Raw genomic sequence first — 20,418 nt, 5'->3', positions numbered from 1 at the left:
AGTTTTTTCTTAGGTAATGCTCCCAGAAAAATACACTCACAAGTCACAAAGAAGGAGAACTGAGCAGAGGGAGAAGCTGAACTATGCACAATTACAAAAGAAGTCCCAGCAAAACAGCTGGGTAGCTCTGAAGCTGACCCTCAGAAATGCTCTGAATTGAATCAAGAGGGTAGACTTTTACTTCTCTGTCCATTGTTTCAGGGAAATTTTCTGGGAAAGATTTAGCGGTGAACCATTAACTGCCAATACTCTTAAAAATGGCGGGAATGAGTGCCTCAGTCCTAAAAGAGGATCTGAGCAAGACACTGAGCATCCACTCTAGAACACATGTTGCTCATACTCATCAGCTCTCTTCTCTGCTGCTCACTATAACCTGCCCATCCCCTCACTCATACCTCTATTGATCTAGGTTAAATATGTGGCAGACGATCCATACACTCATTTATGAAGGGTCCGAGCCCTATAACTGTGTCCTTTTCAGGTCATGACTGCTGCACTTGTTGATTGTTGTCTAAATTAGTGAGGACAATACCAAAGTGATTCCCCTACAAACATTCCTTCCTGGTCCCATTTTATAACAAGAGCCTTACTTCTCCTAGGTTATTTGCCCTGTCCAGGATAATGACTCCATTCCTTGCCTACTGGTTCCTTGGTGACTAGGTGGCAACTATAGCTTAAAGTTTGATAAGATTCTTTCCATGTCCCCTAGGAGAAAGAAAGATTCTCTCCCTAAAAACATGTATGCATATACACATTGGAGCCTAGAGATGCAGGGGTGGAAAGCATACTTGTGCTCTCCATGAGACACTGCACTAAGTGGGGCTACTCCAACTTCTCCTCCTTTGTTTCCTGTACCCATTTATTCAACATCTACAGGACACAATATTAATTTGTGGTGTATTATAATTAATTTAGTGAATATACTGTGTCCTGGAAGATATCACTACATCTTTCCAGGTTATCATATGCAAGCAAAGACCTTGGCTGTGCCTTCTAAGAGTGTTCCATTACTCTGTCTCCCCAGAAACTTCATCATAGCATTATATGGGATAGGATGAACCAATGGTCAAGTACCCACAGTTGCTTGTCCTTTGCTGTAAAGGAGTCCATTGTTTGATGTGATGCTATATAAGATCCAATACTGATAACTCAAACATTCTATAAGCCCTGGAATAGTGGTTTGATTGAGGTACTATGGACAGGAAAGACAAGCCTATACTGAATCAAGCTAGAATGTTATCTCTTTAAGAGTGGAAGTGGTTCAATGTGATCAATTTTCCATAAGTATTTCCTGAGACTCCTTGGAAAATGGTACTGAATTATAGCCTCAGCTTTAGTATCTTGCTGGCATGTTGAACATTTGGCACAGAAGTAGTTAAACTAGTCTTGCCAAAGGGGAACCCATTATGTTGGACCAGTGCTTGCCACTATGGCTATTCTGTTCATGAACCCATTGTGTCAGATTGTGAGTGACTGATGGCAGAGGCAGACTGAGTTCTACTAGCCACGTCATTCTGTCTGTTTGGTTATTGGATTACTCTTCTATAGAGAAAGCAACCTAGCAGGCCCTAGCATATGATACATGGAGCCTCACATTTAGTGCCCAGCCCCACTGGTCCATCCACAAGCCTACTATCCAGACCTTCTTGTGTCTAATCTTTTATTGTTCTCCCTCCAGGCTCATGAACAGCCAACCTAGGGACTATAAGTCCATACATGTGAGCTGGGATAGACATACTATTTTAACATTGGTGGATGACATGGGCATTAGCTTTCATGCATCCAGTTTTCTTAGTATTTCCCAAACTTAATGCAGATATATTAAAACATTCTGAATTCTAGACTAATGAATATTTCAATCTGTAATTGAAATTAGTGACTTATATGCATCACTCTTTTATAATGAATAAATATATAATGTTGCAAGTTAGTTTTGATTTAATGGTAAGACACATTCGCTGAGGAGGAATTCCCTTAATTTCTTTTAAAATAACGAAGAAAAGTTTATAAATTTCTATGAAGTATAACAACAGCAAGTTTTTAAAATGTAACTTTCACTCATGTAAATTTCCCTGAAGTTGTTTTTATTGGAGTTTGACTTTAGGACAGGTTGAAACTTTTGAATAGCACCATCTGGTCATCTATTAGACAGTGACACACAGTACAGCAGTTTCAAAATGAAAAAGAAATGAAGCAATGCTAAAAAGTAAAGGCAAAATGGTTTCAATTTCCTAGACTTCTGAATTGATAGAACATTGATATGGCAACTGGGAGTTTCACTTTCTAGACCAGAACCACAATAAAACTAAAATTCATGTTTTCAGTAGCAGAAGTGAAAGGTGTACTATATGGTAATTCTAAGTGCTTGAAAATAAACAGTAGAGTCTAATGGTCTACGAGGAGTCGTTTTTCACTATTAAAACTGTGTTTCTAAAAAATATAGATATTCATAACTATATTGATAAACTAATTGTCAGTTGTTAAATTAACATATAAGAGCATGTATCTAGGTGAAGAATGAGCAGTGGTGATAGCCACCAAAGATTTTAATGATAGTCATCTAAATTCTCTTTGTGTATGTATCTGTGAATTAACAATGAAAGTAAAAGGTGCAGTGTAACTTGGCTGAAAGAAAAAGAAAGACAATCTAAGATACAATAAAATTACATGGAACAGGTCTGCTCACTGAAGCATAAGTGGATCCGTAATCACTCCTGGCTATAGAATGAAAATCTTTGCAATAAAATGAACTAAACTCTTCTCAAGTATTATGTTTTTTTAAATATTCCTATAGAAAGCATCAAACATACAAAAAAAAAATAATAATAGTATAGTGAACCTCCATTTACCAACTATTCAGTGTCAACAATATCAAGTTCTAACCTATCTGGTTTTGTCTATACCCGTCATTTCCCCAAACCCCTAATTACTTTGAAGCAAATGCCAAATATAACACCTTTTCATGGATAAATATTTCAGTATGAATCTCTAAAACATAGTACTATTTTTCTGAACACAGCAACACTGTTACAACAACTGAAATTTATTAAGTCCATATTATCATCAGTTATCCTGAGTTTACATTTCCTTTTGTAACTTTTGCTTGATTGATAATGGAGATCCAAATAAGACGTGAAGATTATATTTGATTGAATTATTTCTTAAACTTCTTATATTACAGGCTTACTTTCCATTATGTTTTTCTCACATTTTTTTACTGATGAAATCTTGTAGTTGGTCTAAGATTTTGTTCATTGCATCACTGTTTAAGTACATTTAATACATTCTTCTGTCTCCTATTTCGTGTAATTGGAAATAGGGCTGGATAAGATTCTGTTTTTTGTGTTTTTTGTTTGTTTTGCAGGATTTCATAGTTGATTGTGTTCATTCATACTCATTAGGAGGTATATGTGTCTAAATTACTCCCTTTTGATACTATCATCACCCATTGATGATCATTTTCTACATCTACTAAATAATTACAGATTGCAAATGGTAATGTTCTAATTCTATTATCCCTTCTTCATTTTTATTTTTTTTTTTTCAACGTTTTGTATTTATTTTTGGGACAGAGAGAGACAGAGCATGAACGGGGGAGGGGCAGAGAGAGAGGGAGACACAGAATCGGAAACAGGCTCCAGGCTCCGAGCCATCGGCCCAGAGCCTGACGCGGGGCTCGAACTCACGGACCGCGAGATCGTGACCTGGCTGAAGTCGGACGCTCAACCGACTGCGCCACCCAGGCGCCCCCCTTCTTCATTTTTAACAAGATACTTCTTTAAAGAGAAACTTCCTTATATCAATTGTTTGGTTAGCTGCAGCACAAATAGCATAGGAACAGTAAACACTTAATGCTTTCTCTGTATTTACCAGTTTTCAAAATAATGAATTAATTGTCTACCCATCTTCCAAAAATGAATATTTTTTAAAATAAAATGTCATTCAGTGTTTATGCATTTAAACATATTTGATATATTTTAACCTATTGTGGTATTCTTTATTTAGACACTGAAATGACCCCATCTCCAATAAGTGGAAACCTATTCACTTTGGTATGACAACACTAGATGTCAGTGAAAGATGCATTTCTTGGTGATATGATAATGTATTCCAGGCACATCTAGTACATTCCTGCTCAGATCTGAATCAGTTATTTCTTAAAGGACATAAAGCACTTTTTTTGTATGAAATTGTATTCACAGACCATAGATTGGATAATAGGAATACTCATCACAGTGGAATCTGTCATCATTTCCTGGCCTCTTATGTAGGAAGAGCTAGGATGTGTAGATTGTATTGTTTATGAAGTACATCATGAGTTTATACTGATACTTCTAATTCAAATACAAGGTGATAGTATTTTATTTAATTTCATTGATTTTTATATCTGTATCTCTTTTACTCAAGCCAAATATTCTGTATTTTGGTGACTCCAAAAATTATTGATTCACTTTATATTTGAAACTACATACAAAACAATCTCAGAATAGTAATACTAGTATTATCATCATCAGTATGCTTATAAAAGGCATTTAGTTCTTTCTACTTTTCTTTGTATATTTCACACCCAAAATGTATAGTCCATTGCTATATTTTAACATCCTTGGATTAGTTTCTCTTTGTATAGGAATAACACTAATTCTACACACATTTAGATTAATTTACTTCATTTCATTTCCATTTTTTAAGTGATTTTTAATAATTTTATTTAATAATTTTATAATTTGCATGGTTTAAAATAAAATCTACTGAAGTATATTCAAATATGACTAATTTCTGTCTCCTCCAGCTTACTGATACCTTTAACCTAGAAATAACTTTTTCAAAAAGTATGATTTAGGTTCACCAAAAAATTAAAAGTAAAACTACCCTATATCCAGGAATTGCACTACTAGGTATCTAACCAAGGATATAAAAACACTAATTCAGAAAGATACATGCACCCCAATGTTTATAGCAGCATTATTTTCAATAACCAAGTTATGGAAACAACCCAGGTGTCCATCAACTGATAAATGGATAAATAAGATGTGGTATATACATATAAAATAATATTATTCAGCCATAAAAAGTGAAATCTTGCCAATTGCAATGACATGGATGAAGCTAGAGTGTATTATGCTAAGCAAAATAAGTCAGAGAAAGACAAATACTGTATGATTTCACTCATATGTGAAATTTAAGAAACAAAACAAACAATTGTAGGAGAAAAAAAGATAGAGAATCAAACCAAGAAATAGACACCTAACTATAAAGAACCAACTGATGGTTACCAGAGGGGAAATGGTGGGGGGGCATGGGTGAAATAGGTGATGGGGTTAAGAGTACATTTATCTTGATGAGCACTGAGTAATGTACAAGAATTATTTGATCACTATACTGTACACCTGAACTTAATAAAACACTACATATTAACTACACTGGAATTAAAAATTTTTAAATAAAAAATGAATAAAATAAAAATAAAAGTACCCAGGACTGGCCCAATTTCAAACAATTAAATAAGAAAAATAAGTAAATATATTAATAATAAAATAAATAGTATGGTTTCTTTTTCCATTTCTTAAATCTAACCATATATATTATTTATGAAGGGCTATTTATATTTTTTGCTCTGATGTAACTTACATGCAGTGCCTTTATATACTACTTTTATTCCCTCTCACACATTTTTTTCATTTAATAGTTTGGGAATAACCATGAATAATACTAAAATTACATGGTAACTTTTTTATTTCCTTTGCTTACCTCTTCTCATTGATATAAAGTAATATCACATTATTCCAAATTAATATCTGAAAGACAATCAATGATCATCCCACTTTATATAATTTCCTTATTCTACCCCAATGTTTAATAATTGTACAATTTGTATTGATACTATGTATAGCTATTACATGCAATGCTGATTTTCTTATAACCCATTACATAATCTTAGATCTACAGGTAAGTATATTCAGTGTCAGCACTGGTCCCTGTGTTGACGACTCTCCAATCATTTAGATTTTTTGCACTCATAATCTAATAGATGTTTCAGAAACAATATTCTCAAATTACTGCATGTTCATAAAAGATTGTCTGTAGCCTTTATATTTGAAGGTTAGTTGGGTTGAATTTATAATCTGTGACTCATATTTTATTTTCTTGAATATATTAAATGATATTTTATTTTTGTCTAACAAAAAAATGTTACTTTCAAAGGATTTGATGGCAGTTTGAATTTTTTCTAATTTTTAAAATTCTTTTTGTCTAGATGGCAAAAATATTTTCTTTTTTTGGCTTTTTTTTGTTTTTTGTTTTTTGTTTTTGTTTGTTTGTTTTTAAGCTCAGTACATTGAGGATTGTATATAAGAGGATAGATCTCTGTGTTGGGAATTTTGTTCTGATTTTTTCAGATATCTAGATATGCCCAACACTGCATATGTAGCTTAAGCTTTCTTTCAATGTCAAAAGTATCTTCTTGAATTGTAATTTTTAATATTTCCTTCATTACTTTAGTTTTCTTCTACAGAAAATTTTATTATTTGTACATTTCACCTTCTTTGCATAAATCCAACATCTTTTACTTTCTCTTGTATCATATTGTTATCTTTTTTGAATTTCAGAATGTTTGTCTTTTCTTCTAATCTTCTTAAGATTTTATCTATACTTCTGTTTTTTTACAGTTATTTTTTTATTTTTAAATGATTTGTCTATTCATTATAATTCTTATCTGACTTGTCACCTTTCTTTGAAGGTTGTTTTTTTCTAATAATCTAATTTATGACTTTAAAATTTCTAATTTATATTGCTTTTTCATAGATTTTACTTTTGTCTTAATTGTCTTTACTTCATCTTTGAAATATCGGTCTATACTTTTTCTGCAAGATGTTATTCTATATATTTTTTTCTTTTTCTCTTACAATAATTGGTATATTTGTATGGAATTTGACCAAAACACTTTTCTGTTTCTCTCTCTCTCTTTATTCTTTTTTTAAAATTTTTTTTTAACGTTTATTTATTTTTTGAGACAGAGAGAGACAGAGCATGAATGGGGGAAGGGCAGAGAGAGAGGGAGACACAGAATCCGAAGCAGGCTCCAGGCTCTGAGCCATCAGCCCAGAGCCCGATGCGGGCTCGAACTCACGGACCGCGAGATCCTGACCTGAGCTGAAGTGGGACGCTTAACCGACTGAGCCACCCAGGCGCCCCTCTCTCTCTCTTTTTCAAGTAAGGCGAGTTTCCCTATACTTTTAGAAAAGATGCGGCAAACTAGAGAAATTTTCTAGTTTCAAGGTTCTACAATTCCATTATCTTTATTGAAGCAATAAAAATATGCATTGATACTGAGTTATGTCTCTTCATTTACCCTCTCCCATCTGTATATTAATATTCTCTTTCTTTGCTTCTATTATGCTTCTTCTCCTGAATTTTTCCTACTCCCAATATGTTTTCATCCCATGGGGATTTCTATTCCAAAAAAACCTTTGGTGTGTTCATTTCAAGAGTTCACAGGGCTTAAACGACTTCCAGAAGTTTTAGACTCTATAATTCCCTTGAAGCCACCTGAAAACTAGAGGCTAAAAACCCTCTACCAGTTTTCCTGCTTTCTCAAGAATAATATGTTACTCATTTTACCCAGGCCCTGATGACACTTTGGGGGTTCTCTGTTCTTGGTCCCTCCATGTCTTCTACACTAGTACCAAATGGGCCTTGTAAATGTTTGTGCTTTACCTCCACTTGCTTAGATTTGGAGGCTATTTAGTTTTATTGTATATATTTATTCTGGGATTTTGGCTTTAAAGTCCTAGTTGCTCTATGTTTTTTATGTGGAAATTTAGGAAGATTAAAAGACTGCAACTGCCATAATCATCTTCCCTAAGTCCAGCAGATATATCAGAATCAATGTTATTAAATCTCAAAAAATATATAACAAATTCCCAAGTTATATAAATAGAGCAAGAGTTGGCAGAGGAAAGGATTAAATTTAAATTAGCAGTAATAGAACATTTATGTCTTTTAAAAATTACAGCACTGGTCCTATAAGATGATAACTATATGAGTCATTATTTTTATGTATGTGCACACACATACAAACATACACAATGTTGATAATAAGTGAGGAATACCAGAAAAATAATATGTTTAAAAACATAAATAAGTAAATCAATCAATCAATCAATCAACCAATCAATCCTTCAACAGTTAAGTGAAATAAGTAGACCAGTAACTGATTATAGTATCTAAACAGAAAAATAGGGGCACCTGGGTGACTCAGTCGGTAAGTGTCCAAATCTTGATCTCAGCTCAGGTCTTGATCTCAAGGCCAAGAGGGTAAGCCCCATGTTGGGCTCCATGTTGGGCTCCATGCTTAAAATATATATTCATAAATAAATGAATGGCTACTGTAAATGAAAGGCTAAAAGATTATATAGTCTTATAAGAAAACCTGAGTCCCCATAAATGATATGCTTAAAAGGTGTTAGAATACTACAAGATCTAATTCAGAATTCCATCTTATGCCTAAGAGATTTTATTTTGTTTTATTGAAGTATAGTTGACATACAATATAATATTAGTTTCAGGTATACAATATAATGCTTCAAATTTATATACACTACAAAACTAAGTGATTTTCTTAAATTCACCCAGTAAATTATGAAATATGAAGTACTTCCTTATTCCCTGATTTAGCATTACATATATTGCAATCAAATGAAATTAAAAATTTTCGTTAAGAGTGCCTGGATGTCCCGGTCAGTTAAGTGTCCAATTTTTTTATCTTGGTTCATCTTGATCTTGAGGTTCATGGGATTGAGCACCTAATCGGGCTCTGCGCTGGCCGTGGGGAACCTGCTTGGGATTCTCTCTCTCTTTCTTTCTTTCTTTCTTTCTTTCTTTCTTTCTTTCTTTCTTTCTCTTTCTTTCTTTCTTTCTTTCTTTCTTTCTTTCTTTCTTTCTTTCTTTCTTTCTTTCTCTCTCTCTCAATCTCCCTGACCCTCCTCTACTCCCAAATGTGCTCTCTCTCAAAATAAATAAATAAATAAACTTAAATTTTTTTTCATTAATGATCCAAAACAGTCAAAAGTGTGTTTATCCAACCACAGTGCAAACACAGAAATATTAATAAAATGTTATAATAAATTACATTATTTTGTATAATGATAATGCAATACATTTCTGTCACTGCTTAAATTAATATCTCACTGATACTTTCTAATTTATTTTCCTTCTCTGTTACTTTCAATTGTCTAATACTGGTGACCTAAATGTAAGTCAAAATGAGCCAGTGTGTTGATTGACACATGGTGGACACAGGACTAGGAAAAAAACAAAAAAAAAAGGGTCACATGTAGGAAAGGAAAATGGTAAAAAGGCACAGCTTTTCCTGGCTGTCAAAATCCTCAAATGGTTCCAACACTTTGTAGAATGGTTGTAGAAAATTTATTCTCCTAATAAATTTACTTCCTGAAAACCAAAAGCACTTTCTCAAAGTTAACATGCACTTTAGGATTAATCACCCTATTTGAGATCATGGAAAATAAAACCACAGGGTTAGAAATGATCTTAGAAACCAAGGCATTTTTCAACATTGGGCAGAGAAGAGCAGGGACGTTCACAGATAGGGGACACCTGGGAATGCACCCAAACACAGAGTGTCTCCCTCATGTATCCTGCCTCTCCCAACATCCTGGGTGTAGTGGGGATAACACTGGGCTACAGGAAGAGGGACTAAAGGGCCTGCATGGCCCATCATACACACTAACCCAGAAGTTTTGGAAACATGAGATAGGATGTGCACAGAGAAACAAAGTGCGTGTGAGCCAGCATCTCCCAACAGGCAGTCAGGCTTTGAAAGAAAGAAAGAAAAGAAAAGGAAAGGAAAGGAAAGGAAAGGAAAGGAAGGAAGGAAGGAAGGAAGGAAGGAAGGAAGGAAGGAAGGAAGGAAGGAAGGAAAGAAAAGAAAAGAAAAAAGAAAGGAAGGAAGAGAGAGAAAGAAAGAGGAAGGAAAAAAGAGAAAAAGGAAAAAAATCAAGATGTTTTTCAAATATTACCAGTAGTGTAAGTCTTTCCTTACAAATGAGAATGTTCTGGGGTTCTCAATAGATCAGATGAGAGCAGAACTGTATTATATTAATTCTACAAGAGTACCTCACTTCACTCAGCACTAGTGACAGGTGTCTGGGTAATTCTGAAGCTCTTCAGAAGCCTTCTTCATAGTTTGGAAATCACACATTTTTTTAATGTTTTTATTTTATTTTTTGAGACAGAGACAGAGAGAAAAAGAAAGAGAGAGAGACAGAGAGAGAGAGAGAGAGAGAGAGAGAGAGAGAGAATGAGTGAGGGAGGGGCAGAGAAAGAGGGAGACACAGAATCTTAGAAGCAGGCTCCAGGCTCTGAGCTGTCAGCACAGAGCCCAGCTCGGGGCTTGAACTTCATAAACTGTGAGATCATGATTTGAGCCGAAGTCAGACACCCAACTGACTGAGCCACCCAGGCACCTCTGGAAATCACACATTTAATTCAACTACTTCATGGTTTGGGTAAGGAAGTTGAAGTTAAATAATTCCTCTAAGTTAGAAGCAGTTAATCAGTAACAGAGCTGATGTTATAATAAGTATCTTGAGTCCAATTAGAGTGTTATTTGCATTATACATGACACCCTGGACCTTCCTAGAAAATCTTTTAAACTAATTTATTTTTTTTTCCATTTTGCTTACATAACTATGCCTCATTTTGATTGATGGTTCAGTGTTAATTAAAGTGATACAAATTGAGTTATTTAAATGAACTTGTGGAATTCATGGTTTCCAAAAGACCACAAATAAATCTTTGTGAATTTAAGAATCTTACTGAATAGTGCAAAGCATTCATTGCACACCTTCTCTAGTTTATAAACTCTAATTTATCTTATATAAGCAAAGACCAATTATGTAAACTTATAAATGCGCCTGTAGAAAAACATAGGTAATGCAAGGATGTGGAAAGTTTAGCTAAGTGACTCCATGGTATTTCTGCCATGGTATTGCTGCCTTGTCCTTCATTTTGTTTGGCCAAGCAGCCTGCAGTGACCTTAAACTGACATTAGCCCCTCATGAAAGCACACACCCTAGATAGCAGCCTGCAGAGTCATGAGCAAATGTCACCTTCCTGATATGACTTTCCCAGCAGCCCTGGTGAGCAACAGCCTCCCTTGCCTCCCACAGCATTTCCCTTAAACTTTCCTTAGAAAAGATCACTTTACAACTTACCAAAACCTCGTTCTTTTGATTTTAATTGACCAATCTAACCTTAGCCAGGGAATCCCAAAGCACTTGATCCACAGACCCTAACAAAAGCATATGCCTCTTGTCTGTCTGGCTCTCTGTCTGCACTCAGCCTTAATCTCCCCATGGGACCCCTCAAAGCTTGCCTGGTACTTCCTCCAAGACCTGTGAGTAATGAGCTGTATTTCAATGTCTCTTCTGGTCTGTTGTTGAATCCAGGCTTGCCATGTAGTACTCTGTGCTCCATCTCACAATTATTAATTTGATAAATTCAAAACAATGAGAGAAAATGGGGAAATTTTTAAGGAACAAAATCATATGGAACAGATACCATCAGTATCTACTAAAACCCACTGGAAAAATGAAATAATAGTTTAGATTGATGAACATCATCGCTTTGTAATTTCTCTTTTCTCTTCCACCTGAACTGTTCTTGTAGCTGAATGCCATGTGTTCCTACGGAAATATAGTAATCTCTTTAAACATATTTAATGGAAAACCAAGTAGAGAATATTAACATTCAAGATACTTAATGAAATTATAAATTTCTCAAGAAAAAAAATATATAGCACTAATACACTAATATTCTTTTCTCTGTACTTAGACAAATTTTCATTTTCAAATAAACTCAGTAAGATGACCCTCAAAATAAGCAGCCACAAAAGTTAAATAGAGATAGATTGAAACCTGAGTAACTGATTACTTCAAAATAAAATATCAAAATTATCATAACTATAGTAATGATAAAAATAACTAATATTTATTCAACACTTTCAATGGACAAACACAGTACTCAGTACTTTATATCTATTTGTCTTATCTCTTTATTATAAATATTATAGGAAGTATGTATTAATATTGAAATTTTGCAAATGAATAAACTAAGGCTCATAGCCATTAAATACATTTTAATCTTTAAAAGCATAATATTTAGAGAGAGATTCGAGTGAAAAATCTAGCTTTGTTACATACTAAGTGTGGGGCAAAGACAAGTTATTAAATCTCCCTGAGTGTAGAATTTCTACTCCAATGATTGGGCTAATCCTACTTATCTTGCAAGATTATTATGAGAACCAGAGACTATTTATCAATGAACCTGGCCATAGAAGGCATTTAACATGCTGGAACTAATATTCTACTTCTTCACTACGTGTGTAACTAGTGCTTACTACTACGACTGCTATGCTACTTTATGCTGTTCCTATTTCTATCATCAAGAAGACTTTGGCTTTTACTATTACAATTTTATTTCTTCCCATGTAACTAAAATGGCCAAAAAATGCAGTAACCATAATTGTAAGAGTTCATCATAAGCTACTTTCTCAGAGATGACATTTCAAAAGTGACCTTATTTCCAAATGAGTCACACCTCTTGAGGAATTAGTAGGTAGAGTATGTAAATCACTCTGTACTGCAGAGATTAACATCCTCCAGCCATTTCTAAGAATGTAGCAGACACTGAAGCAAATTACTATCTATTTATTTTCCCGAAACTGATATTCTTTGTAACTAGCTGATAATCAGTGGTTAATTCAAAAGATAATCATTCTCCATAATTGGCTCATTTTTAATAATCTTGGTGGAACCTTCAGTAAAAGGTCACTCACTATGACTCCAAGGAAAGGATTCCAGGAGCCTAACAATTTCCTCCCTGGAGTAAGATTATTTTCCCATTAACCTTTTAAATACAACTACATAAGTTTATTAACAAGAAAAAATCTATTTGTTAAACTCAAGAGGATTTTTATGGCGTACAATTTGTCATTTTAAAACATACTAATCTCCCTCACCCAGAATTACAACCAATCCAAAACCATCTTAGGCAGTTCATCTCCTGCGCTGTAGTAAGCACAAACTAAAGGTTCATTATTACCATGTAATAATTCTAATGATGTTTTAAAATGTCAGTAAACTCCTGTCTAATCAATTTGTCTTCCCTAACCCCATCTATTATTACTAACACAGGTACTAACATTTTGAATATTGGCCTATCAAATGCAAGGATCATTTAACTCAAAATCACCCATTTCTTTTTTTTTTTTTTTTTTTTTTTTTAATTTTTTTTTTTTTTTCAACGTTTATTTTATTTTTGGGACAGAGAGAGACAGAGCATGAACGGGGGAGGGACAGAGAGAGAGGGAGACACAGAATCGGAAACAGGCTCCAGGCTCCGAGCCATCAGCCCAGAGCCCGACGCGGGGCTTGAACTCACGGACCGTGAGATCGTGACCTGGCTGAAGTCGGACGCTTAACCGACTGCGCCACCCAGGTGCCCCAAAATCACCCATTTCTTAATATTTCTCTGCAGTAATATAAATCTGCTCAGTACTTCTTATAAGCCATCTAGAAACTTATATGAGTTGAACTGTTGATTGGAAATTTAAATTAATAAATGGGTCTTGGTGATAGCTCATATTAGTAGGTCTTCTTGGACATGGAATAATATAAAGATATTTTTTTTAAAAAAACACTTCAAGTTTTATTCATTCTAACAAAGACTTACTAAATGCACAACTATACTCAACCCCACTTATTTAGCTTCACTTTATATTGAGTAGTCTGCTTCCAGTTTTCTAAGCTGGAATTTATAGTCATCAAAATAATTTCCCCCTTTTCTAAATTCCTTGCTAATGCCTCATTAATGAACCAATCTTCTTCCATTCCCCAAGTATTTTTGATATGCAAACTGCATGCCATCTACTCAGGAAAAGGCAGTTCCAAACTCATCTCTAACTGGTGGAATCTTACATATTCCTCAAAGGCACTTTAAATACAGAGCAGAAGTATTATTTCCCTACAGCAAATTGCTAGAATTAGGTGAAAGAGCACTTATAGACATAAATGAATAAATGTCATTCCCTTTGATGTCAGAAACTCTATTAGAAGAGTTACAAATTATATGGAAGAAAAAGGATTACCAGTGGATGCCTTCCTTGGGGAAATGTGCTTTCTTCCCTCTACCTCAGGAGTGGGTGCACTTTTTAAGGGCTCATGGATATATATTTAATGAATACCAATTTAGTGCCTACTATGTGCCAACATGCTTCTAGAGATCTAACGGTGACTAAGACAAGAAAACTTACACTCTAGATGGGAGAGAAAGAAAATATTGAAGTAAACAAAAAATGAACATGACAATATACTAGATGACACTGAGCTTTGGGAATAAAAAATATATAATAAAGTGCTGGGATGCTATGAGTACTTTATATGGGGCAGACAGAAAAGTCAGCTCAAAGAAGTTACCATATGAATTAATAAATGTAAAATTTAACAAGGAAAGAGTAACTGACTGGCAGGAACAAATTGATTAGCTGAATGTGAACTGTTCTTAAAATATTCACCTTCTTCAAGGAGGTATGCTCTCTCCAGTCACCAGGACTCCAAAACTAGATAAGGATTAAATGTCAGAACAGGGGCATTAAGGATTCATACATGGTCCAGGAAGTTTGAGAAATGGGTTAATCCTGAATTGGTCACTCTAAGACAGAGGTTTTTTTTTTTTTGTTTGTTTGTTTGTTTTTTGTTTTTTTTTTTTTTAATTTGTTAAGCTATGAAACAAATATTTGGTACTACCTTTGGTTCTACCTATTTTGCACAAAGCAGTATTCTATGCATTTTCCTATTAATAGATAATTCATTTACCAGCTTCAGGACTGGACCAGCTTCAGGACAGATTAAAGTGTTTATAGACTACTATATTCAGCAGAGATTTTTTCAGTTTCATGTAAATGGTTAGCATTAACAGAATTTTAAAAATTAACCTACCCTCCTGGTGATACATAAAACACTGCTTTTGACATCTTTACCATGATATGTGAACACAAAAGTTTAAATTATAGACTGTTAACACTCTAACCTTTCCTCACCCATATTTGATACCACTCATTCCCTTTAGTGTGCATTAATTACTTTGGCTATTTTAACCATTTTGACAACACTCATAACCAAGCCATGACTTCTTCTCAAACGTTTGCCTGAGTCCAGAAAGCAGTGTCATCATTGGTAACTCAAAACAAAACCCTCTTTGAAGGGCCATTATGGTAATTTTTTTAAGTGGAAAGTTTTCCAGCATGGTAAATACTTTAAAAATGAAAACCAATATTTATAAAACATATCAAAAGTACTTCAGAAAAATTATTATAGGATAGTGAGTCAATAAATAATGAAAGCCTATTTCAGGAATACAGTACCGTCAGCCAAAGTGCTTTATGGATAGATAGCTTCAATCATTCTCTCCAAAGTAGAAGGCACTTTATATCATAGCCATTTATGGTAAGAAAAATAAAATGACTGTACCTTACTTAAAAAAAAAAAAAGAAAGAGTGTTAAATGACAAATTGTGATCAGTAAAACACATCCAGTTTAGGATGGCAATACTTGAGCCAAAAGTATCATGAAAATTAATTTCATCCTCAAATCAATTATGAAAAAGTAATTCCAAATTGTATTGTCAGTAGAACTGAAAATGGTGAGGACAAAATACTTGCATTAAGTTAGATGCCAACACTCAGCAAATTGATGTATGTGTTTTGTTATCATATGCCTTTGTAAGAACAAAGAAGCTAAGGTTTTACCAGAAAGAGTAAAAACCAAAACAAAATGGCAGCAAAACACATGAGGCCTTATGCCCTACATGACACCAAAGCCCATAAACTAATGAAAACTATCTTTTGGTATAGGAAAAATCAATTCAAAAAAATAGATTTGACTGCATCAGAATTAGATGTCACTAACTGTAGAATAACTGTTTATAAAAAGGAAGACTTTGTTTAGAATGCCTTTACTGATGACATGATTCCTTGTTATGTCTGCACAGTGGCTATGGTTGCTTTTATTCTTGTGCCTTAAATTCTCTACTCCTTGTGTTTTGCTATTGTTACTGTATATTCTATAGTGTATACAACTTTTACATTGAGAAGCTGACTTAACAATATTACTCGGGGTCTTTCAAAGCTGATTTATTAACTATCTCTTCTAGAGAAACTAGAACCCAATACAGCATGATCGAATTCTTTGGAAATTCAGGATGACTGGAAGTTTTGCCACCTCGTTTTATTTTGTTGTTGGGTAAAATTGCATACCGGTTTTATGTGATTAGCTTGGGTTTTTATCAAATATTTGAACATATATTATTTAATCCCATAAGTTCTATTAAAATTTTCCTATACAAATTGAGAGTTAAATTTCAGGCCTAGAGATGATGTTCTGGAAATCAATCCCATTTTTTTACCTGCTGCCCTGCAATTGAGCGTCACACTGTTTAGTATCTATAATGCCATCATGTGCATTTTATAGATTATTTTTCACAATTATAGATTCATGCTTTTATCATGCCAACCCCAATAGTTTACTACTAAGTTCAGAGTTTGTGCAAATATGATTCAAGTATTCCATCAAATTGTTCTAATTACTGATCTATTTAAATACAGATAGAAGTGGGGCGCCTGGGTGGCTCAGTCGGTTGAGCGTCCGACTTCAGCTCAGGTCACGATCTCACGGTCCCTGAGTTTGAGCCCCGCGTCGGGCTCTGTGCTGACAGCTCAGAGCCTGGAGCCTGCTTCAGGCTCTGTGTCTCCCTCTCTCTCTGCCCCTCCCCCGTTCATGCTGTGTCTCTCTCTGTCTCAAAAATAAATAAACGTTAAAAAAATTTTTTTTAAATACAGATAGAGGATAAATTTAATATTCTTTTTTTTAAATACAGATAGAGGATAAATTTAATATTCTTTTTTTTTTAATTTTTTTTTTTAACGTTTATTTATTTTTGAGACAGAGAGAGACACAGCATGAACGGGGGAGGGGCAGAGAGAGAGGGAGACACAGAATCGGAAGCAGGCTCCAGGCTCTGAGCTGTCAGCACAGAGCCCGACGCAGGGCTCAAACTCAGGGACCGTGAGATCGTGACCTGAGCTGAAGTCGGACGCTCAACCGACTGAGCCACCCAGGCGCCCCATAATATTCTTTAAAAAATCATTTGACTATATAGAACTGAAAATCACCAGAACCACTGGACACCTCAGATTACTACTGCGCTTATTCTATGAATTCTTTCATTGTTTTCTTGGTGTACTTGCTATGCTGCATTTCTTGTCTTCCTCCAAACTCTCTGACTTTCATTGTCTGCATGAAAACTATTAATTTCCCCCTCTTTGAGATTCTATTCGAAATAATTCTTTTTTCTTTGCACTAAATATTTCTATTTTCTCCTATGGCTTCAAAGCGATCTATACACTAGTTAAAACTACTTGTTTTTTATATCTCTATTCCTGAATTCTTTCCTCAGTTCTAGTTGTACATTTCCTTATGTCATATTTTCAGCTATGTGCTGATCATTAGCTTTTGCATATCCAAGAGTTCTTCAAATTTAGCATTTTAAATGAAATAAACAGGGGCGTCTGGGTGGCTCAGTCGGTTAAGCGTCGGACTTTGACTCAAGTCATGATCTCATGGTTTGTGAGTTGGAGCCCCGCGTCAGGCTCTGTGCTGACAGCTCAGAGCCTGGAGCCTGCTTCCAATTCTGTGTCTCCCTCTCTCTCTGACCCTCCCCCACTCACACTCTGTCTCTCTCTCCTTCAAAAATAAATAAACATTTAAAAAAACATTTAAATAAAAGCATTTTAAAAATGTAAATGAAATAAAAACATATGTTTCCAGTAATATGGTTGGATAGATAATTGGACTTACTTTTCCACCAGGAAAAAAAAAAAGTCAAAACCAAACAAAGCCCCCAAAAAGCAAAGAAAACTCTTTTTTTTTTAAGCTGATGTATAGTTGACACAAAGAAACTTCTAATAAGCATTATTGAACTAGCAAGAAAGTCATACATTTTCAGGAAGCAAAGAAGTGAAGACAGGGAAGAGAACAAAGCCGAGCACTGCAGCAGCATGTCATCCTGAGTACATTTCTCGAATGGGGGGAAGCCATTGGTACACAAAGTCTACTAGAGGAAGGTAAAAAGGTCTAAACCCAAGGCACATCCTAGGCGAGGAACCTAGAGAGTAATCTCTATACAATAAAGCTAGGGCCTTCTCCAGAGTAGCCAAACTGTCACATTTGAGGACACATTCCTGTAGAAGACCATCCTCACTGCTGAGAGAAAATATAGTTTCCTGGGGTTCCAAAACCAACTTCAGTTTTGATAATTTGTTACACGGACTCACAGAACTCATGGAAAGCTATTACACTCACAATTAGAGTTTATTACAGGGAAAAGATACAGATTAAAACCAACAAAAGAAACAAGATCATAGGGTGAGGTCCAGGAGGGTTCCAGAGATGTAGTTTCTCATGTCCTTACCCCATGGAGTCAGAAGATAGTAATTTCCCAGTGGCAGTGTGTGACAATACACACGAAGTACTGGAAACTGGGAAGGTTCACCTGAGTTTCCATGTTCAGAATTTTTATTGGGGCTCCACTGCATAAGCATGATTGATTGATTGAGTGCCACATGGTTGATCTTCGGCTCTGAGTCAATTGATACCACATGGCCCAAAGTTCAGCCACTGGTCACATTTTTAGTCTTTCTGGCATGGCCAGCCCACATGCAAGGACTATTGAGTATGGCCACACACATCTCTTAAGTCCAGTGTAGACAGGCCTGACACTAAAAAGTCAAGGGGAAAGGACAGACCTTTTTTTTGGGCAAGGCCAGTTTCTTTACTACACAAGCTCAAAAGGCTATATAAGTAATGTAAAAGTAAATTATGTATAAACTCAAAGAATAAATAAATAAACCAGAATATGAAGAAATACTGTCTTAGATCTTGCTGCTTACCAGGGAAGAAAACAACAATCATTAAAAATCTGGAACCACAGCTGAACTTCACATCTTCTTTTGTGAAGTTCTAGGGGTGAAACATTAGATTATAAAGAGAGAAAGAGATGGGTAGATATGAAGATCTATATTTGTACACCATTGAATACATATTAATACACATAATTTTTTGTGGTTTTTTTTCATTCATCCTACTGAAGGTTCTCTTTGAATTTCATCATATATATTTGCTGTAATAAATATTCCTTAAAAATGTCTTTGCTTGCTTTGAAATTATCAGGTGAAAATAAATAAGATGTTTGTAGCACATTAAGCTTGCAAAGCTTTGTAAAATGTATTGTTCTATTTAATCCCTAAAATGACTCTAAGAAATAGACCTTACCATTATCCCTATTTTACAATCAAGGAGAAAAGAGTAATCAAATATGAAATGCTGCAGATAAAGCAAGTGAGATGATAACTGAGAATTAACAGTGAGTTAAGCAACCTGGAAATCACTGGTGACCTCTACCAGAGAGTTTCTGTAGAGTGGTGGGTCACAAAAGAATGGGGAGAGAGAGATTGGAAGTAGACAGAATGGAATATCTTTCAAGGTGTGCTGCCTACAGAACAAAGAAATGATGTGGTAGTTGATGGAGGAGTGGGATAAAAAGCAGAGTTTTACTTTTTTAAAATGGAAGAAATAATGGTATGTTTGCATGATAATGCGATCAATGGAGCAGGGGTCAAAATATTAATACAGTGGGAGAGGTGAGAGCATTAAGGACCCACTTAAGGACTCTGGTCCTGAATTAAAAGTCAGGCCAGTCAGCAATGTTGCCTTTGTTTCTCTCTTCCAGCTGCACCGGTTTAGCCCAGAATGGGCAATGCAGGGTTTAACTGGGGTGTGGCTTTGCCAAGTGGTTAGTACTAAGTGCCTAAGTCTTTAAATCCTTCCTCCTGTCCTTGCAAGTAAGGATACAGTATCAATAATAATAGTAGCAATAATCAATGATACTAACAATAAAATACAATATTAACAATGACAATCATAAAATAACCCCATTAGTATCATCTTTAAGTGCCACCTGTGTTCCAAATACGGTTCCAGCACCAAAATGAATCATCGAGAATCCTTGCAAATATCTGGAAAATGTGTATTACCAACACCAATTTACAGAAGAGAAAACTGAAGCTTGGGGCTGGTAAATAGTACCTCCAAGTCTTTTAGATTCCAACACCCATGAGGTGTAAAATGCCTACCATGGTATTTAAACATAGTAGGTTCTCAGAAAAAGACAGTTCTTACTACTTATGTCTGTTCATCATTTTCCAAGAGAACATCAAAAAGAGAGCAAAAAATTCTGGCTAATAAATGCTTTAAAGTGTGTGGATACTTTTGGGACTGGGCACTATTT

The sequence above is a fragment of the Panthera onca genome, chromosome A2 (assembly GCF_046562875.1).
Source record: "Panthera onca isolate mPanOnc1 chromosome A2, mPanOnc1 haplotype 2, whole genome shotgun sequence".
Lineage (NCBI taxonomy): Eukaryota > Metazoa > Chordata > Mammalia > Carnivora > Felidae > Panthera > Panthera onca.
The sequence above is the reverse complement of the archived record's forward strand: the minus strand, read 5'-3'. Positions refer to the sequence as shown.